We start from the raw sequence: 22,721 nt of genomic DNA on the forward strand, positions 1-22,721 counted from the left end.
TTTGCTTAGGGATTCAGCAGCAGTGCCTATTAATTCATTGCTCTTCAGATAAGCTGGCTTTAGATAAGCAAGTGAAGAAGAAAAGCACTTTTTTGGTTTCACTTACCAAATGTTTACTGAGCTCAAGGCTGAGTGCTGGGCCCTAGGACATAAGGAAGGATGAAGCATAATCCCTGTCCTCAAGGGGCTCATTGTCCACAGACAAAGAAATTGGCTTCAGACATGGGAAGAGGGCACGAACGGAGGGAAGTGAGCCAGACACAGGTGGAAAGGGACACTTCAGGCAGTCCTTGAAGAATGAGTGGCCAGGATGAGTACACGGTACTCTAAGAGCATCATATCTAAAACAACTCTCTCTGCCAAGTAAGAGTTATCTCCCTCGGTTCACTGTTGAGGAAAATGGCCCAGAAAATAGTAGCTACTAGTCATTGGTGCCTGTATGAGACACTGAGGCCCAGGTAAACACACCTGGGCACAAGATTATCACCCTCGAGTTGTGCTGTGAATCAGTTCCCACCAGCTCCAAAGCCGTGACTCTGGATGGAAAAGATTAACCCCTTAAGCCTAAAGAAGAAGGAGCAGCTTTTAAGACCCATTCCATCCCTTCGTGGGTGGGCCCACCCCACCCTCCAGGAGGGGAGGCAGGGACATGAACAGAGTTTGCAAGCGATACATAATAACACGGTTCCTGTTGTTGCCTAAAACATAAGAATCAGAGTGCATATCCTGCTGTGGAAGCCTCACTATGTGGGTTCAACTTCATTCTGCATTTGGTGAGTGGCTCAGGATACACGTGAACTCAGCATATACAGGAAGCCAAAATCGAGGAGCCTAAAACCCATAAAGCACTAGAATTGTATCTCTGATACAAACAAAATAACCCTGAGCAGAGCGAGGTTATTTGGAGATTGTCTTTGATACAGAAATCCCACAGAGCAGCCAGAAAATGGTCTTCAGAACACAGTGAATCAACCGGACCCCTCACCTTCTGCCTCCCCAGCCTGAGGCATCGAAGACTAAGCTGTAGCACTGGCTCTCGGCACCACCAGCGGCAATCACAGTCCCCCTGGATAACTGTCCCCATGGAGGCTGCCTGAGGCCGGCAGAGGTGGGGCAAGAAGTTGACCCCCAAGATGAACACACACTTTCCTCTTCCCTGTTCATTTTGCATCACATTGACAGACCTCCTCCCCTACTTCAAGGGGCCAGAGTGCTGCAGAAGTAACATCTTCAAGTTGACACACAGGGAAGGGCCATATCCAGGGGTATAATGAGGGTGGGAGAGAAGGAAGAAAATAACACATAATCAACAACCCGGTCTTGCCGTTAGCAGTCATATCCCATTTCTAGCCTTGGTCCAGGTGGCAAAAGCAAGAAGAGAAAAGGCCCTGCCTGATGTCTGACAGACCAGGCTGGATCCCAACCCCACTTTCTGTGTGACCCCAAACGAGTTCCTTCACCTTCAACCTCAGTCTTGTCCTCTGTAAACGGTGACTACCTGCCTCGTGGGCTGTTCGGAGGGTCAAGACACAAGACCACGTGCCAGGCACGTAGCCTGACGCCTCGTACCTGTAAGTACTCCATAAACAGCCGTTACAACCATTAACTACTCAAGTGGACAATCTATTTGGCTTCTCATGACAACTAAACACAACTTTTCAGAGGTTTGACTGCAGCAGTGCTCAGTCTGCAACAACACACCAGTGCCTCAGGAGAACAACCCCAGAGCCAATGCACTGCCTGGACTCAAGAAATATCCTTCAGCAGCAGCGCCCTGAACCCCTCCTGTCATTCCCCTCAAACCCTCACTCTGCCTGCTCTGAGGTTTCTGTCATCAGCTTGCAGCTTCCAATATGGCCTCATCTCAACACCCTACTTCAGTGCCATATTAGCCCAGCTGATACAGCCTGCTCTTAACAAGGAACACCCTCAGTATTTCCAGAAATGCTGACTTATGGGGTAGGCACACTGCAGAGACCCCATAGGATTTCATCTCATGAATCTGAGCAGCACAATATTGAAGGGAGGATTTCACTGACAAAACCACAACCCGCAATAATGAGCTACAAGCACATGCACACAGGGGAGGGTAACAGGCTCCCGCACTTTGCAGTCAGGCTCGTATTTCAGATCACTCAGCCTCACACAGCTAGAGGAGGAGGACTGGCCAGACAGAATCCTGCCAGGTCTCTGGTGGCCTTACAAACACACACCTCAGGCAGTTCACTAAGAGTCACACTTGAGGACAAGTATGAGACTCACATCAAGAACCTTAGACCTCACTTCTCTAAGTGTGATCTACAGACCAGCAGCATCACCTGCAGCTTGTTAGAAATGCAGCATCTCAGGCCCCATCCAGGCCTACTCAATCAGGATGTGCATTTAACTGGATCCCCCAGGTGACACAGCTTTAGGGTATTTAGAATAAAGCGGCCTGCCCAGATAGAGTTATGATAGTTTGCTTAGGTTTTCACTTAATCTTTTTTGTTTTTCATTGAAGTTCCATGACAGCATAGACTGTGCCTACCTTAGCCACTGGCATGTAGTAGATATTCAATAAATATTCGTTGAATGAATGTATGGATGGGTGGTCTACCAAGTGACTGAAGAAACCTTTTTTAAGTGTAAAGAAAGTTGCAACAAAGGGTCTGAGAGCAAGAGAGAACCCCTGGGGGTGGAGGCAAAACGTCTTCAAACGAGGTAGTCAGATATGTCCTCTCTAAAAGGGGATGGCATCAGGATAAGATAAGATGGATAAGGAGGAACATGCCGGGGAAGAGGATGTCAGGCAGAGGGAACAGCACCCACATAAGCACCAGCAAAAGACTAACGAGTCTTTTCTTGTAGGCCAGTAGAGAGAGAGAATCGAGACCCGAATGTTTGGCTCTGGTGATGGAAGACAGAATCAGAAGGCCCCATGACCACTGTGACTATCGGGGGCAGAAAGGCCATGTTTGGAGTCACAGCTGCCATCTCCAAGGCTCTTGAAGCTGGGCATGAGAGAGGCTGGCTGTATAGGGAGGCAGTCCCTCAGCCAGACCCAGCTGGACTTTGCAACTGCTGGCCACAACCCCTCCAGCCCTCAGATTCCACAGGTCTACAATTGCTTACAAAGTAGAAACATGGAGATTACTCACTGTTTTCAACAAGTCGATCCAAGAACTTGTGGGCAGCTGAGCATCCAAGGGTCCAGGAACCCAGTCCAGATGTTACCCTGCGGCAGCACACTGGCAAAGAAGAGACAAATGACAAGTGTCAGTGCAGGCAGCTGTGTACTGGGTGAGCAACCTTCTCCCAAGATTGAATGGCACTGATGGGGTTCAGATTATAAAGAGGGCAGAAAAGGAAATCACTACACAGGGTAAATGGTCTCGGAGCACTGTGCAGTGACACAGCTGGCAAGCCCTCTGCCTTCAGTCTCAGGAGAGGCACCATCCCACCAACAGCAGCATCTCTCTGCAAATCTCCCCAGCGTGGAGTCCAGACATATGGCTGCCAAGGGCCCTTGGAGATAATCAGGCCCAACCCCTCTCTTTCCAGGTGAGAAAAACCAAGACTCAGAAAGAAGACAGGCCTTATCCAAAATCAGCAGTGAGTAATGGTGACGCCAGGAGTGGAATTGCAGAATCAAGTCAATAAAGCTTAAATTTACCTGTAAATTACCTTCCTTAATAAAACTTAGCTTCTAAATAAATGTTATTCTTATTCGGTCTGGCTCCTAACTGAGGAGAAGATACAAAGCGGCCTGTAGCTCAGAATCTTAACCATTCCTCCAGTTCTCTCTCCTTAACCCCCAAAGGCTTTCCACAGCCAAACTGAAAGTCCTGGTTTTCTTCAAAAACAAAATTTAAAAAAAAACCAAAAAATAAAAAACAGAACTGTTCACATTTGAGTATGAGAAGAAAATCTAAGAACTTTGGAGAAAAACCTAAAAATTCTGAACGTATGAGATATAAAGACCACCACAGAACCAAAAGGAAAGCTCCTTTTCCAGACATCAAGTTTCCAGACCCAAGAGACCAGAATCCTCCCAGGAAATGCCTGGAGACCATGAGAAGTAGTACATTTCAAAGATGTGTAGGCAAAGACTATTGTTAATGGTCATTTTGCTAAAATGAAATGGATGATCAAAATGCTAATTCTCTAGGAAATGAGCCTTCTGATTATGTTTTTAATTAATCTCATCTAATTAAATATTTAAGCCATAATCATCTAAATAGTTACCCCTTCCCCTGAGGGTCTGGTTCCACCTGACCCTGATAAATCAGCAGAAGCTTGGGCAGAAGACACCTAACCTTGCAGACCCTTCTGTCAATTCATCCATAAAAAGAGCATGGGTGGGATAAAGCTCAGGTATCCCTCAGTTGGTGAATTCTAAAATTCCCTCACATTGCTGGCACAAAGCTGAAAGTACCTCCCATTAAGTCAGCTTATACAAAGCATAATTACTCACCTACTTTGAAGAAACGAATGTCAGTCATTATAAATTTAAATTGCCATGTCTCTTAGGAAATAACTACAATCCCTTTGTTAGGAAGTTGGTGTAACAATAGTTGTATTCTGTTTCTAGGGAGTTAGTTTCAGCAGTGACAAATCTGCCCTTCACTAAATGGGTATTTGGATCTGTTTCCCCAAAGGCCCATTACTATTTATAAGGTGAAAATTTTGCATAAAGTGGAATTTAGGAAGTGAGGTCATTTGTTTTGAAACTACAGCAACCATTCCAATTTTTTCCCCTCATTTTAGCATTCTAGTTACTCTGGGTCAAGAAAGGAAGATGCAGATTTCAGAGAAAATGCAAAGCCTGCTAGGCCACCCACAGCATGGTCAAGGATGGCCCTGGACAACCCATGGTGTAATTTACGGCTCATTTCCCTTTCAACAGTTAGGCACCCTCAAACGTAAAAAGCCAATGCAGACTCACACACACGCAGACCAAACACATTTCAAGAAATCTTCAACAGCCCCAGGATTCATTTAAAAGAAAAAAAAGAAAGAAAGCAACGTACGATAATATCCACATTATTCCTTATACTTAAAGGAGAGGGAGGGTCCATGAACTCCTCTGGAAATACAAAGGGTCCTTTCACCAAAAAAGAGAACATAATGCCTTCAGTTTCAGAGGGTTCATGAGCCCCTGGGAAATTTCTCTCTGTACCTCAGGTTAAGGACCCCTGCTAAGTTAAAATGGTATACGGAGTTCCCGTTTATAATTCTCTCTGAACTTTCTACAATCCCTTTGAAAATGGGGTCTAGCATAGCAGCTAGCAATGCTAACAACGGTTGGAGAGCACTCTGCTTCTCCTGGGATCCTTTGCTTAACAGTTTCAAGAGGGAACTTCCCAAAGCAATGTTTGTGCTTGGGACAAACTAGTTTTTCAAAACTAAAAAAAAAAAAAAACCCATTGGAGCCAGCCCTGTGGCCTAGTGATTAAGTTCAGCACACTCTACTTCAACAGCCCAAGTTCAGCTCCCAGGTGTGGACCTACACCACTAGTCTGCAGCCATGCTGTGGCAGCGACCCACATACAAAATAGAGGAAGACTGGCAACAGATGTTAGCTCAGGGCAAATCTTCCTTAGAAAAATTAAATAAAAATTCAAACTAAAAAATAACCTTCAACAAACCAATATACATATTGTTTAGGAAAGCATACATAGGTGATAAAAATAAGAAAAGCAAGGATTGGTTAAAACAAAAAGTTGAGACAACTTGTCACCTCTGAGGGGATGGGGGAACTTCTAAGATATTCGTAATGTTGATTTAATCTGGTTGTTGGCTTCACAGATGTTCATTTCACTCTTCAGATTCCATCTATACATTTTATATACTCTTCTCTATGTATACCACAAAGTAGAACAATTAAAAAAAAGACAGATTCATGTCAGTGACAGGGACCTTCAGGAGTTCTCCTCTCAGCCCCGGTTAAGACACCCCAATAAACCTGTGGAGGGATCCCAGTGCTTGTAAAAGGGTAGAGCCCAACAAGAAATAGTTAGAAGTTCTGGCTCAGAGGCATCGTCTATAAATACATTTTCATTTTTACAAGTCCACGCCCTTGGACAGTCCTGTGTCCTAGGCTAAGGCCACTCTGACCTTCAATGCTGCCCATCACTCTGGGAAAAGTTAGTGTTGGGTTTCTGTAAACCCAGTGGTCTTTCCTCTTACACGCTCTGCAGGCCTGTTTCCTGGGGCCCATTCTGTTACCATGAACAATCTCAGTAAGTCTTCCTGAACAGCTGAGAGAGGAGCGAAGGACTAGACACTTCTGCAGAGTCCAGAGGAATGCTTGGCCCCCTCCTTCCTCAGGCAGATTCATAGGTGGGGCTTCCTTACATCTTCTTCAGGTGCCTCTTCATTCCTTTACCTTCCTTAAGAGAATTCTGCTCATTCAATGAATGGTCAAGTCATCCACTGGCCAGAAAAGTAGGTGAAGTATTTGGAAACATGACCAGTATGCCTCACCTCCTAGTCCTTCCACACTTCCCAATATTATCTTGACCAAATAAGGAAAGCATGCTCCTTTCCTAGTAATTTGAGGAAGAGCAAGCCATCCAAAAAAGACCCGTTTTTTGTAATCTCACTAGCAAAACTGTCCTTTTTATTTTTTACTTACAATAGCCAAAAATTGACACCATAACATCAAACAACATTTTACCCTGATTTTGGATAGCCTGAACTCCATACCCTGTGCGGGGCACACGCATAGTAGTATGTGGTTAATAAAGGAAATATTGTTGTCCCTTATCTCTTGCCAAGAGTCTCATCTAACTCTTCTCCTAGCTCAAGTCTGCAGTTTAAAAAAGCAATGCAAAAGCCAAATTAAGAATACAGAACCCACTCTCTACTGTGTCCACATCTTCAAAAGTAAAACATCCCATTGGATTCTGCCATCTCTCTCAAGCTCAAGACAGGCATGGCTTTTCCTGCATGTGTATATGTGTGTGTGTGTGCGCGCGTCTGTGGGTGGATGGGGAGGGAGGGAGGGAGAGTGTCAGAGAGACACAGACAGACCAACAGAGAGACAGACCAACAGAGAGAGACAGGGAGACAGGCAGACAGGGAGAGTGTGGGTGGGTAAGTGAGAGTAACTGTGATATACGTGAATACACACGCAAACACACACATGCGCATGCAAGCCCAACATTCTTCTTGACGGACCCAAAACAATAGCTTACAGGGAAACCATGGCTAAGAGCTGAGGAAAAGTCACGGCCTGCCAATTCCAGAAGGACAAAGGGTTTCAGCAACTAACATGGGAAGAAAATGATCTCATGCCCCTTTCCCACTGAGAGTGTGCCTAAGAGGGATCCTTCTCAGATGAGGAGTGCTTGCTTACAGGCACAGTCACTGTTTCCACCCTACGGGACCCAGGAGGGAGTTTGGCCAAGTCAGATTCCAGAGGTAGCTTTTTGATGTCTAACCCAGACAATCCGCAGACAGGGCCTCCTCAGCCAAGGAGGGGGCTGAAGCAAGACCCTGGCGTATCGTAAGGGCATTAGTCACTACATTCAACAGCTAGTTTCTTTACATCAACGGCCTGGGCCAGGACTGAAAGTGGACCCTCCGGTAACAGGCCTATGTCTCTGGGGTACTAGGGTGTACCTGTCCTCAGAGAACACAGGCAGGAAAAGCTCACATGCTCCAGGCCTCATGGTGCCTCTCCCCCCATTATCAGACCAACAACCCTGGGCCATGGGGGTGGCAGGCAGCTCTAAAGGGGCGGTGCCATGCATGAAGAGCTCTGATATGCAGCTCTGCTTCTGCAGCCCCCGATCGTGCACCCCACTGCACATATTTACTATACACCAGGGTGCCAGGCACTAAGCTAAGTGCTGGGAGAGGAAGAAAGAAAGTGGTACCTTTCAAGGTCAAAAAGTTTTGCAGATCTCCCTCCCATCCCCCAACACATACACACAATGGTAGTTGAACTTCTGGTATCCTTGGAGAGAAGTGATCAAGACAAAAATGCTCTCAGATGAATTTTTTCATTAGTCCCAATAGCCCCTATATATGTTTTTTAAATACCAAAAAATAATTCCAGGGCACTATTAATTTATTCTATAGGCAAATACAAATACTATAGGCAAATACTATAGCCAAATATACAGATTAAGGATCCCTTAACTTCCACAACACAATAAAATGGCCTGTGTTCTGCCCCAAAATGGTGCTGGGGTGGGGGTCAGGGGTACAAAACAACCCAAGAAGACTCCCAAATATTTGCCACACTTCAAGGCTATGCTGTTTGAAGGAAACTTTAGGTCAGATGTGAAGGTGGGAAATATTTTTGAAATAAGCCATAACACACATTAGCTGCTGCAGCTAGGTGGTCTTCTCCAGCACACTATCCCAACCAGCACCACTCATACAGCTCTCCTGCAGTTTCCTCACAGGGAAACCCCACCTCTGCACTTTTCATACTGTTCTAGAATCCTTTCTCTCCTCCGTCTCAACCTGGAGCTCCTTGAGGGCAAGGACTGCCCTTTCCCACTGGTTCTGTAGCAACCTTTCACAGGGCACTCAGGAGATTGATAGGAAGGAAAGACTGAGAAGAGGGAGAAAAATGCTGCTTTATGGAAGACTCTGCAGGTAAATTGAAGAATACAGTTTGGGGAGGAGGAAGCGTATGATTTCACATTCAGGTTTGAAACCTCAGGACTGCCATAAAGACACACAAAAAAATTCAACAGTCTTCCCAAAGGCCCAGCCCACGTGAGCAGCCCAGCTTCCCCATCAATCAGCCTGACAGCAGCAGAGAGACAGAGTTAGACTGGAGATGGTGTTCCTTTTCTTCTCTCTTGTGCCTCTCTGCTCTGCTTGCAGCACTGGCTTTTCTACCTCCTTTCTTCCTTCTTCCCTGTCCTTGAAGTTCTCCACTGCATTCAGAATACAGTCCAAATTTCTTACCTTGGGATAGGAGGCCCTGCACACTTAGACCCCCACTTGATTCCCCCTGACTCAGCCCCTTTCATAGACAAGCACACACATACACACACAGCGCCCCCACCCAGCCACAAACCAGTCCCAAGAGAGTGTTGGGATTCTCCCCACTCCACCACATCCTGCCTTCTACTCATCCACTTTGGGACCTGTGCCCAAGTCATTCCTTCCAGGAAAGCCCAACTCCCTCATCTGATATAAATCTACCTTCCCCCAAAACCCAGATCACAATCCCCCCAGCCTCCAAGATGACCCCTCTGATCCTTCCAATCAAAATTAGTCTTTCCTTCCCCTTCACACCCAAGGCTTTTGTCCCACTGTGAGAGACCTCACACTAGAGAGTCAGCTTCTGTGTGCCTTTCATCCTCCCCAGTCTATGTCCCCAGCAGGAGGCAAGGATGCCACCACGTTTATCTTTGTCCCCTATGTAGCATCCAACATAAACCTTAGCAAACAGCAAGGACTCAAATACCTATAAAATGCATATATCTTAGTGTTTCAAGGGTTCTTTTGGGTGTCTCTCGGGGTGCCAATTCTAGAATCAAACCAAGCACACAAATAGCCTGAACAAGGGGATAGCTTTTGGGGAGAAGTTCCCCCACACATACACCACACCAACACAAGTATTCAGTTGCATCAGTCCATCTGTTCAGGCTCTATTTCCCAAAGGGCCAAACAACTAGACTTCTGTGGCAAACTCAGTGTTCCTCTGGGACCTAACAAAGCATAAGACTTCAGAAAGCACAGGCACACTTTTCTTTACAAAGGACACAGCTTCTGGATAAGCAGCACTGTTAAAGGAACTGAATTTATAAGTTCACTTTAAAGCCAGATTTTTTGAGACAGTTCAACCCCCATGCTTTTTCTTCTAATGCACTGGGTGTGTCACGTGGGTCTAGAATTTAGACAGTTCCCTAGGTCAGAAAATGCACTTGCTTATGAACACATAGAAATGGCCGAGTTCTTAATGTTTACCTCAGATGAGAAGTCTGCTTACATGCTCCAAATAAAATAAGGAAGCAGTATTTGACCCCAGTCAAGAAGCCTCTGGAATCTCAAACACAAATGTTTCTCATTTAGTCCAAGCTCTGTTTCAATTACATGCAAAGAAAAGACAAACTCCACTACCATTCACTGCTGCTTTCATGAAAACATTATAAATTATCTTTATTACGTCATATAGTAAATTTGCCTTATATAAGGTAATGCTGACAAATGGTTACAGGCACTGTTTCCTCAAGAATTGCTTTACTCATAAGTGTTCTTATGTTTGACCGCCAGGCACTGGCGTCACTTCTGTCCAGAAACCCGACAGCACAGGGATGTGTGTCCCATCTGAAGCCTTTAGCGTTAGTTTCTAAAGAACCGTAATGAACGTCAACATCAAAAAACAACTCCTTTTTGTAACAAATAATTTCAGAAACAAAAATTGACTGGATGGAGTGTCTTAATATTCTAACTTTCTACAGCTAACTAAATCCCAACTGTGAGAGGGACTTCAGTAGTTTTAACTTTGACATTGACCCCAGAGGCCACCCCCTTGTCACCACTCTGTTAGCATGCCGATTTAAATTTCTTTGAAATGCCTCTCTCTCCTGTGGCACATTTCTTAGATTAGGATACTCATAGGTAACATGTTTAAGCCCTGACAGTCCCACAACAGTACTAGATCCTTCTTTTTGGTTTTGGTTACAGGCTTACACTCCAGAATGGAAGCCAAAAGCTTTCTTATTTAAACCAAAAGGAAGGAAGGAAAACTCAAAGGACCTGAATTCTTAAAGGCCAGACAATCTTTATTATTGTCCATTCTTTCTAAGGTCCTCTCTGGTGATGGGTGGGTGAACTTACCCAAGATTCTACACCAAAGATGTACTTTGTTTGTTCCAACCTGAAATTTTAGATATAGAAGGAACTTTGGAGATCCCTGGGCCCATGTCTTATCAAAGTCTCCTGCCACAATTCCACCAGACAGAAGGGGTGGACCACCTGCACTGGGAAGCCATTCACAGCAAACATGAGATTTCCTTCATTTCTGAAGTTCTGTGTTGCAGCTTAAGTTCATATCACGCAAATCTTACATTTATTCAATATGTGGGTGCTTACTTTCATACTAAAATAACCTTTTGTCTTCCAAATTCTCTCAGTAAAATTAAGGCTCCAATAAGAGTCTTAAATTTATCCTGTAGTTTCATATGCCCAGGCTTACCACCCAGCACTTCACCCCTGCCCAGGAAGCAAGAATCTTGGCTCTGCTCTTCCTCCTACAGACAAGGAACCTACTGCCTGAATGTAAGGTGACATGACCAAGACAGTTGGAGGCAGGCCCAGGTACAGAACCCGAATCTCAGGCCTCTCAGTCTGGGGTTCTTTAACCCTTTGCATCCACCAAGTCACAGCCACGCACGACCACTCCTTAACTCATAAGGTCATGGTCTACTTTAAAATCTGCCCACACATCTGCTCTATATTTAGGTAGTTTTCAGCTGGTGAGTGTTCTCTGCGAAGCATATCCCAAGGTTCACAAAATGGGAGCCCGATTCTTCACTGGTTTCAGATTGCCAAAATCTCCTTGGCCTTTGGAATATTTTGACTTCTCTCCCACTCACTGTGCAGATTGTCCCTGTCCACACCCATTGGCTAAAATTAAAAGTACAAGCTGCTTACTAGAGACAAAGTCATCAGCATCCAAAATCTAAAAAGAAAACCAAAATCGAATCTACTCAAGGGAAAACCAACATCCCAAACACAATGCAATTCAGTTCAGAACTGTGTTGACTGCTTTCCTATAAATGGCCTTTGGGCCAGTGTTATCTACTTTAAGAGCTGTAGTAAACAGTACTGTAGTAAACATTAGCTGAGTATTTCACATTTCAAGGCGAAAGGGGAAAGGGGCCAAGTTAATATAAAAGTTGTGTTTATGAATCCCAAGGGGCATCATATACATCTAAAACAGTGATTCTCAACAGGGAGCAATGTCCCCCCTCAGGGGACATTTGGCAATGTCTGGAGACATTCTTGGCTGTCACAACTGAAGGGGGGAAGAGGATGTGCTACTGGCATCTAATGAGTAGAGGCCAGAGATGCGCTAAACATCCTATGATGCACAGGACAGCCCCACAACAGAATTATCCAGCCCAAAATGTCAAATTGTGCTGAAGTTGAGAACCCTTACTTAAAATACAGGAAATGGGAAGAACACTGGGGCGAAGTCATGAGTCCTAATTCTTCCCCTGGGGGGCTGCTCGATCTGGACATAGCACCTGCATCCTGGGTCTCTGGCTCATTGTCAACAAACATAGAGGTTGGCCTGTTTCAGATATTTTGCAACCTCTAAACTTGATTCAACCATTACTTGTCAAAGCTTTCCAGCATGACGGTTTTCTAAGCCTGTCTCTTATCCCAACACCCTTGACCAGGGGCACTTCCCAAGGTCTTCTCTCAGCTCTATCACATTTCCACTGGAAGGAGGAGCAAGGCTGAAAGCGATTTGTTTCTCAGTATCACCACCACCAAAAAAAGCCCCAGGTGATCTCCCAGTTCACAGAAATAAAAAGTAGACAGTTGCCAGACTCAACGATGGTCCTTCCAACTCTAAAACGATTCCATGCAGTTAAACTAAAGACAGACACGGAAACTTGATTTTGAATTCTATATTCTGGTTTGCAAAAATGCATAAGCAAAGAGAAAAAAGTCAGCCTTACAATAAAATTAAAAGAAAATAGCATGGCTGCAACTGTATTCAATGATGTATAAAGTTTTTGCATTTTCATAATACTTGGCAACCATAAATCAGCCCACCACCCCAGCTTAGAGGGTAGACTGAGTAGGAAACCATTGTTTTGTGGACAGAGAAAATACACTACCACCTTGTCTTTCCTAAAACCTTCCCTACTGGCTCCAGCTGTACATACAACTCCCATGAAAGAAACCGGCTTAGTTGAGAGGCTGAACTCCTCCCATGTACAACCCAATGGTCTCTGGAACCACAGGGCACAGGAGTTGTTTTACAAGTAACATTCTCACTTTCAGCACAAGGAATGTAACTTGTCAGATGGGGGGAGAGGATTAACATCTTAAACTTCCTCCACGAGTTCATCATTTGTGCACACACACGCTCTCTCTCCCTCAAAGAGTCCGAGAGAGTAAACCACTTTTCCCAGTCATGCTGCATAGGCATCCCATTGTCACCATCATGCATGAGGCCAAGGATTCTCCAGATGCCAAGCTGGGACAGAATAGTGAAGCTGATGGGAAAAGTGGGAGAAGACACCCAGGAGAGAGAAGACAGGAAAACAGAACTTCTAAGGCTGAAAAGTAACAACAGACACCTCTGCTTTGAGCTAAAGACTTTAATACATTTCAATGCCTCAACAACAACAACAAAAAACCAAAACAAACCACCACTCACCACAAGTTTCCTAGTACATTTACCATCCATAAAACAAATGAGAGGAAATCCAAAGATCATTTAAGGGAGGGAAAAAGCTGTCTAGTGAAAACTCTACAGATGACAACAGAGGGTTAATGTCCCAGGGCAAGGCTTCCTCTCAGCAAGTACAAATCCGAAATCATAATAAAGATGCTGAGGGACTTAGTCATGAGCCCTCCCCTAGGCCATCAGAAGGAATGGCAAAAATGCAGAGTGAGCGCTGGGAGCCAGAATGATTTCATTTTCTTCCTAACTGTGCAAAGAATTTGCATTTAAAATGAGCATTTCATCAGACCTTCCGAGAATGCTTGATGTTTGGCTGCTAACAAGAACACATGTGATCCTCCAAAACATCAGATTTCTAATTATTTACTTGTAACAAAAGTATCTGGGTTCCCTACTAGACAGAAGAACCCTTCTAACTAATTATATCTTCCAAGTCAGGTATAACTTAGAATATGGTCAAATAGAGACAACTCTTCAAATGTAGTCAAATCACATTAACAAAAAGCAACCTTTCTGGTAACAAAATGCCCCATGCATCAAACGACGAAAATTTCTATGTAACTTCACACTTAAAAGGAAAGTAGTAGTATCAGGAAATAAGGATTCACAGGACAACTGAAGAGAGAACCATCAGGAAAGTTGAAAGCTTTTTTTAAATTCAGCAATGAAGTGCCGAGTGCCAGCCGTGAGAAGCAGTGGGTGCAGGAGCATGACTTAGGGAGCAGGGCCCAACGCAAGAAAATCCAGGAGAGGCCACCCAGCCAGGAAGGCAATTGCTGATTCTCACAGACCTATAAATTAATAACCCTGATTCTCAGCATCCATATCCAAAAATCAGAACTGTAATTTGATATTCTAAGGGAGGGAGGACGGGATCCAAAGGGGAACACCAGAGAGTGCCTCACAATTCCTCAGCCACCAGAGGTGGGGTCAGAAAGAGGGAAGACAGTGGGTGGCTTTAGCCTTGCTCCATAAGAGAGACAGTTTTAAGTAGCTTATTAAACACAGAAAAGCCTTTCATCTTCTTTACTCACTAGTCACATTGGAGGGTGGAAAGAAATACTATGAAAACATGAGTAGAAGTTCAGAAAAGAGCTATGGGGCCAGAGGAAAGGCAAGAGCACCTCTATTCTAAGGAGAATAAATACTCCAACTAGTCACAGGGCTCTTGTGGCCACTGCCTAGCTGAAAAGTACAACATAAGGGAATTCTTAGGAGTCTGGAGTTGTTTTAGTGTCTCCTTCCACATCTTCCTCCTTATGGGGGTGGCTGTTCTGTGGTCAGGATGCTTTTCAGCAGGGCTAGAAGATTTCTTAACAAGAGCATTTTAATTAAAGATGAGACACAAAGCAATACGAGAAGGAAAGAAATAACCAGAGGATGCTTGCCCTGCCTGAAGCCTCCATGTGGTTCCCATTCCCACCAGATCCTTGCACCAAGCTGGCTTTGTATTTGAGAGTCCTGGAAGGGAGGCCTGGGCCAGCTGGCAAGAGCCACACCCACTGCTCAGGGCCATTTCCTTCTGCTGGATCTCTCATTATTCCACCTCCAGCACTACCCCACTCTTCCCCTAAAAACACAGTGTCCCCTCAGGCTAAGCAGACTTCCCTGCATCCCTGACGAATGACACCTCTCTATCACCCATGCCTGGCAACCTCCCAGGCTGGGAATCTGGACCTTGAGGGTCAGGGAAGATGAGTCACTGGCTTAACACCAGGAACCCAATGGGCAGTGCTGGTTTCCAAAACAGACGGCCTAACAACACATGAAGCAACCAGCCAACTCCACGGCTTCCTTAACCAGACCGCCCACGGGCCTTTCAGGAGACCAAGGCCAGTGGTGGACAGCACAGAGCATAATCCTGGTACGTGCCACCTGGCCCTCTCCTGGGGGCTTCTGTGTAACAATCCACTGCAGCACTCTTTCTTCCATCATTTCGTTTAAAGAAAGAAAAAAACAACACCCTGCCCTCCTGAATGCTACAAAGGAAAGTGTCCCAGGCCATTACTTCATTAGCTTGGGTCTAGCCAACACTTGGACTTTTCTGTGCTGACCAGGCCACTCTTGGGCCAGCAGCAACCTCTGCCAGAGCTTCTGCGTGGGCCCCTCTCGCTGCATGGAGCACTCTTCCCCAGGCAGCTCACCTGGCTGGCTGGCTTTCACCCTTCAAGTCTCTGCTTAAATGTCACCTCTTTAGAGACCCATCCAAAATAGGTGTCCCCCCAACCCTGGTTATCTGGTGCTCTCCCTCAAACTAGGTCTTGCTCCTGCTATCACTTCAGGGGTGCTGATGCAGAGCTTGGCCCACAGTGGATTCCCAGAAACTACTCAATGAATGAACGTGCTAGGAAAAGTAAATCAAAGCATATCTGAAATACTCCTCCTAGGTATTAATCCACCTGCGTCAAAAGGCACGTATAAGAATATTTGTATCGGCTTTATTTTTAAGAGCCAAAATCTGGAAGCTACCCAAATGCTCATAAACAGAAGGATAGATAATATGAATAAAAGGAATAAACACCATACAATTTCATACAACGAGAATGGCAGACCTACAACTCAGATGAAGCATAGATAGATCTCACAAACATCAACAACCAGAAACAAGAGGACACACTTGATTCCATTTATACGAAGTTCAAAGACAGGCATAAAGACGGCAAAATTAAGTCAGGATGGTGATTACAAGGAGAGGACACAGTCACTGTTAGGGGTGTCTGAGGTTCTGGCCAGGTTCTCTTTCTTGATCTGGACACAGGTTATATGTGTTCTCTGTTAACGTAAATTCATCAAGTTGTACATTTATGATTTGCGTACTTTTGTCTGTATTATTTCAAGAAAACTTCACAAAGAAAACATCTGAAATAAACATGGGAGTCTTTTTCTCTTGAAAGAGCCAACTTAGGACCCCTTCTGTCACAAAGTCTAGATCCTACATCTAGTAGATCTGAGTGTGCCTCAGATAACAGGTTACACAACATCAGCCCCTTTACACACTGCCGTGCGGCTTGGTATCTAGGTGTGGTCTGAATACATCTAATGCTTCCCAAGGCTGAAACACACCAGGACACATGGTCATCTGCTACCATCTTCCTTCCGTTCACAGTCCCAGAAATGCAAGCCTAGGTCCTGATGAATACCAGTGACTTTAAATGGAAATCGATGGCAGGAATCACTGCCTGCCATAGACTGAACGTTTGTGTTCCCCTAAAAGTCACATGTTCAAATCCTCACTCCCAATGTGATGGTATTAGGAGGTGGGGAATTTGGAAGGTAAGCAGGTAATGAGGATGGAGCCCTCATGAACAGGATGAGTGCCCTTATAAAAGGGGCCCCAAGGAGCTCCCCAGCTCCTTCTATCAATGTGAGGACACAGCCAGAAGATAGCCATCCTTCCATGAACCAGGAAGCAGGCTCTCACTAGACACCAAATCTGCCAGTGCCTTGATCTTGGACTTGCAAACTTCTGCTGTTTACAAGTCACCCAGTCTATGGTGTCCTGTTATAGCAGCCCGAATGACTGAGACACTACCCAAGGCCAGTGCAGCATTTGGGCAGGCGTCAGAGGCTGCAACTTTGCTCAAAGCCAACAGACCTGAGGTCCTGGGTCACACTAGAGGGAGAGAATAACAATCATGGGTCACCCGCTGTCTCTAATAATTTCCTCTTTTTAAATTGTTTCGTAAAAATTGATCACTAAAGGGGAAACTCCTCTCAGGCATTAAGAAAACCCCAATGAGTAACAAAGCAGTGACCTCTTGGCTCAGTCCAAAACTTGGGACCAGGACCAGGACCAGACAGCTAAATGGTCCCAGGCCAACTATGATCTGGAGCACACACTCCTAGAACAATTATCAGAGAGAGAGAAAAGAAAACAACTGTGCATGCCCCAGGACATCTAAGACTCACCATGGAGTCAATGACAAGTTCACACGTTCTTTTGCACTCAAGGGTCCAAACCACAACTGTTGGTCGGATCACTGTGTTACTGTCCACATGCAAAACAGAAGTTTGAATTTGACTTGCCCAGTATATCTGTGCATGTTCATTCATACACGTTCACACTCGTGCACACACCCCAACCTCAAACTCTAATAAATTTCCCTCTGTTACAAATTAGTTTCATAGAATAGTCAAGGATTGAGGAGTTGTGTTAAGGTATACAGTTACTGATTTATAAAACATTTCACCCTTTTGAATAAAGTACCTTTGTATTTTGGCATCCTATTTATGTTTCTTCCCTGTAAGGTAGCAAGAGCAGATAAATTGAGCTCCATTTCACTCTTTTTTAAACTAGGCCCACGGCCTTTCAAATGTCGCCTGTGCCACATGAATCAGCAGACCCCTGGAATGGTGGTTTAACCACGGCAGCCTCCCCTCACAGCTACTTGTCACAAGGGAGGGGGGCAGGAGGAGGAGAGGAGAGCAGAAAACAAGTGTCACTGGCTGTATAGGTCTGGGCACCTGAGAGGACCACTCAACCTTGCATCAACCTCACATTTCTTAATCGTGTAGAACTCATCCTCCACCCAGAGGTTTGGGAGATGCTCCAGGAATGGTACAGACAAACCAGGACCAGACACATCTCTTTAGTGACAATTAATCAGAGTGCCATTTCTCATTAGGCCCAGCTCAGGAGCAGAAATCAGAATTGCAGAAGGACCCAGGTCCCCAGCATGAAAGAGACTACAAACTTGCTATTTCTAATGCTCATCTCAAGGAATCAGGCGAGAGGCTGGGGGATGACCCTGCCCGATCCTCAGCACAGAGCAAAATTGGAACAAGGTCCCGGCACAAGAGCAAGCTTTGTCCCCAGTCACCATCTCTACGCAAGCCCTTGCTCAGACCATGATGCCAGCATGGCCACGGCAGAGCTCCGGGAGTTGCCAGCCAATAAAGACTCCATTGTTTCCTCATATGAACATTTCCAAATCCCGAGAAAGGGAAGCCAAGGCCTGACAACTGTCAGTGAGGAGCAGTGGGTCAGACCCAACTATCACCTCACTGTCATTTGAGGAGACATTTTTTTCTAGCTTTCTGGCAGACCTGCTTCCAAACTATGGCTGTTTACAACCAGGACAGGTAGCTCAAGTCACTCCAGGCCACACAAAAGAAAAGCACAACAGAGAGTCCATCCTGGGTGCTCAAAGCAGAAGGTGACAAATGAGAGGACTGATTGAAGCCAAGCAATGATGTGGGCAAAATGTGGCCACCCTCCTTCCAACCCACCAGGACTCCTTCACTTGGCAACTGGCCCTCACAAAGGTGCAGGCAGTCGTTTGCCTACGCATACTCCCACACACCTCGCCTTTGTCAAGCCCCTCAGCTTCTCATGGCTTCACAGTCTAGAGATGGTACAAAACACAAACCAGGCAGCTTCTTGCCCCTCCACCCCCAGGTCCCAGCAGGCACTCTCCCTGAGCAGAGCCACTCTTCCAGGGAGGCAGGTGATTTGAAAATGCCCTTCTACCAGCAAAGGCCTGACCCCATAGAAAGACAAGGCTTAGCTTCTCTGCAGAGTCATCTGCTGCTACCTTTAAGAACTTACAGCTCAAAAACTTTCAGGAGGGGCCGGACCCGTGGCTGAGTGGTTAAGTTCTCATGCTCCGCTTCGGTGGCCCAGGGTTTCGCTGGTTCGAATCCTGGGCTGGGACATGGCACTGCTCATCAAGCCATGCTGAGGCAGCATCCCACATGCCACAACTAGAAGGGCCCACAACTAAAAATACACAACTATGTACCGGGGGCGGGGTCTTTGGGAAGAAAAAGAAAAAACCTTCAGGAAACCCCAAGGAGATCCCCCTTTACCAAGGGTAGACAGCGCCATGGGCAAGCATGTCTAACATTCACAGTTGTAAGACTCAGTCTGTAAGGCATGACGTTCTACTGCCAAATCCTCTCCCACCCCAAAACCCCATATCCCATAGCCTTGCGACTCAATGCTAGGATGTCAAAGAGCCCTGCACTCCCTCTTCCCTGCCACAAGGCAGCAGGAGGGGACAGAGCTAGGGAAAACCTGGGCAGTGGGACACGGGACAGGACAATACCCTGAGACAGTGCCAAGCCCCAGGAACAGAAATGTCCATAAAGGTCTATACTTCCAGTCTCCCCAGGAAATCAGAGCCTCTGAAAGCATACTGACTATGTAATAAGCCCTCGTTCCTATCCCCAACCACTAGGAAGCTAAAATTAGCCAGAAGAAGCGTGTACTCAGCCCTGTGTCTCCTACATTGCGCCTGTAAGTGTCACTACCTCCTTTGGCAATAACTTGTCTTGGGGAGTGCTATAAATACCACCCAAGCCTACCGATGTGAATTATGAATACCAGGAATAGTTTCAGGGTTTCCAGGCACTGGCTATGTGACAAGGGTGTCAAATTCAAAGTCGCCTGTGCAAGACGCAGACCCAGAGAACGCACAAATCCGTCAGGCCCAACCCTACATTCTCAACCATGGGGAGGATCCACTCAAGAACACATCTGCCTCCCGTGGGGCTGAAGCTGCTGCCGCTTCAAAAATCCGACCAGATGCCCTCGACCTCTCGTCAAGTTGTTAGGGAGTATGAGGCTAAGGGACTTCAGAAGTTTGAAGTTAGAGGAAAGGACAAGTTGGGTTCTAGACTTCTTAGATATTCAGATCTCATTCAGGGCTTTCAAGGGATGAGGCCCTTGAAAACAGAGGGCTGGAGAGACAGCAGGTCTTGACTGGATGATCCCAGGCTCGCCTCCCCTGGAGCTTGCATCCAGACGGTGCTTAACAGATGTTTGTAGAATGATCTTCTGTTCTCTGGGTTTCAAAGGTTCACAACTGCAGAATCCTACCCGCCAGTAGCTGGGCTGCCTACACTGATACAGACGAGGGAGCTTGCTGAAAAGCAGGCAGCCAGTCGGGACACCCCCAGACTAGGGGAGAGAGAAAGCCCTCAGCACAGGAGCAGACGGGGTCAGGGGTGGGGACCGGGTTCCGAGAACAGGAGTCTGGGGGAGGCAGAGACATGTAGGAGACAAGAGGATGGCGGAGAAAGAACAGTCCCGGAGAAGGTGGGTCAAGGCAGTAAGGCATCCCAGAGGCAAAAGGGGAAGAGAGTGTTAAGAGAAAAGAATGATAAACAGCAAAATGTGAAGGGCAGCCCGGGACCAAGCTGTGAGATTTGGCTACCAAAGGGTTGTTGGAGGCCTTCCAAAATGGAGTTCTGGTGCGGTGGAAGCTGCGGAAGTTGGAGAGTAGGGGCCAGAGGTATAGGTTACTCTTTTTTACAGTTTGCCAACTGACATCTAACTTGACACTAGGCGAGTGGTAAAAGTTAATCATCACAGCCCATCAGATCACAGCCCCAGTCTTTTAACAACCTTGATGTTACTGGATTTTCTCCTCCCTGTGCCTGCCCATCTTCTCATCTTTCTTCATTCAGCCTCTGCCATCCAGAACACCCTCATGTCTGCCTTCTGACATCTTACAGAACTCTCAAGGCTCACCTGAAGCTGTACTCCCAAGAGCCCCCTGCTCCCTGGCCCCCATCACTCCCCCTCCCTGTTGGACACCCCTCTCCTGACCTGCAAACCGCAGCGATTTTCTCTCCCCATCTCTTCACACACTCCGCAGGCAGAGTCAGGGTCTCGCTGCTTCAGTATTTGTCTCACTAGGTGCCACAATCCTTTGCCCATGACAGACTCTCAAAAGAACAGTAAATAAGACTGTTTTCTTTAAGAAGTTATTTTTCTCCTTCCTTTGCTCAAATTCTTTGTGCTTAGAGATAACTGCTCTCACACCACTCGTATGTCAAATATTCCCCAGCATGTTTGATTCTGTCAGCCCCTCGGGAAGAATAGAAGCACGGAATGAACCTGTCTAGAGGGACTGCCGTAGTGGGAAGGGGGAGAAGACAAGATGCCAGAGTCTCTCTCTTCTCTTCCCCCTACTCACCACCCTCATCCCACAGGACCAAAGGAAGGGAGAGCCTTGGGAAGAATGCTCTAGAAGCTAGCTCCTCAGACCCTTATCCCAAGGAGTTCAGTCCTTACTAGGCTACCCTAGGTCATTCTTTCTCTGAAGGACTAAATACAGGTAAGCAGCCTTCCAGGGTCTGAGCCAAACTAAGGAGCTAGACGTAAGTGCTCAGAACTAAACCCCCTCCTGGCCAAGCCCTGCCCCACCCCCCCACCCCCACGTCCCCCAGTGTCAAGCTGAAGTCCTACAGAGGTGACCTAGGAGACCAGTAGAGGTGGGGCAGATATAGCACCCAACTTTTGAAGCACTTTCTCTGATGCTTCTGCTAGATACCTCACCCCTAACCAGACCTAAAAACGATCCATACCCCATGCAGGTGTCCCCTCCAGGAGTCCCCAAGTGCTCACTGAGGCTCCTGGCCAAAGAACCAGCAGCTCTGCAGGAAAACAAGCTCCCAGGTGCCATTCATCACAGCCAGCCGGGCCCCTCCAGGAAGCCTGGAAGCCAGAAGCACTGGGCATTAAAATGTCAGGACCTAGCTTCCCCGGTGGGGGCGGACAGCAGTTGAAGCTCACTCTTGGGGTCCTGGAGGCTTCCCTTCTTTCCATTTATGCTCCCTCTTGCACAAACATTTGCTTGAGGACTGCTCTATAAACTGACATGAGTGGAAAGGAAACATCCGGAGTACAATCAGAGTTGAGTCATTAAATATCACATAGTCCCTTGGGGAAGAAAAAGGCCAAAATGAGCCACAAATTGCTAGCGCTTCAAAACCCCAAAATAAAGTGCATATCCTTTGCTGTGAACCCAGTATCGTGTACCCCATGTCCTCAGAGCCTCAGAAGGCCTCTTCAGCAGGCAGCCCCCTCAGCTCTTCCACAGGCTGCTGGGGGCCAGCAATCACATTCGAGAGTGGGCCTGGCCCATGGAGAATAGCACCAAACACTCATTTTCTCCACCTACGCACCAGCGGCTTAGGAAGGGCTCACACTGTTTGCAAACCCTGAAAACTATTATTTTCTGTCCTTCAAAACACTGGGGAGAAAGCAAACCAGATCCTAGAACCTAAACTCAAGGGGGAGGGGGTAAGTCAAAACTGTCACTCAGAAAACACAGAGAAAGAATGATTCAGTGCCAGCCTGAATTAGTCAGGGCAAACACCCAGCATCAGTTGCATTTTTGTTGAATTCTCACATGGAAGGCTGATTCAAAGTAGCAGCAGAAAGAATAAATCCGAAGACAGCTGAATTTTAAACAGGAAGGGACAAGAGGAAAATTCAGGGCCAAGTTTCCATTTTTCACACTACATAAAACCACCTCTCCTCAGCTGGCTTAGTCAGTCAACAAGAAACCATGACTAGGGCAGACACCCAGCTGGCTCTGGGGAACCCCTCAGA

The 22,721-nt window shown here is 46.3% G+C and overlaps 1 protein-coding gene across 8 annotated transcripts in view; it reads right to left on the minus strand.

The window, feature by feature from the left end:
• TLN2 (talin 2) overlaps positions 1-22,721 on the minus strand; it is a 418,570-nt gene that overhangs the window by 344,679 nt on the left and 51,170 nt on the right. For all 8 annotated transcript variants that reach the window (XM_070578546.1, XM_070578544.1, XM_070578536.1 and 5 more), the window contains exon 2: positions 3,138-3,227. The gene's annotated coding sequence lies outside the window, so the exon portion shown is untranslated. The remainder of the gene's footprint in view (positions 1-3,137; positions 3,228-22,721) is intronic.

Source organism: Equus przewalskii, chromosome 1 (assembly GCF_037783145.1).
Source record: "Equus przewalskii isolate Varuska chromosome 1, EquPr2, whole genome shotgun sequence".
NCBI lineage: Eukaryota > Metazoa > Chordata > Mammalia > Perissodactyla > Equidae > Equus > Equus przewalskii.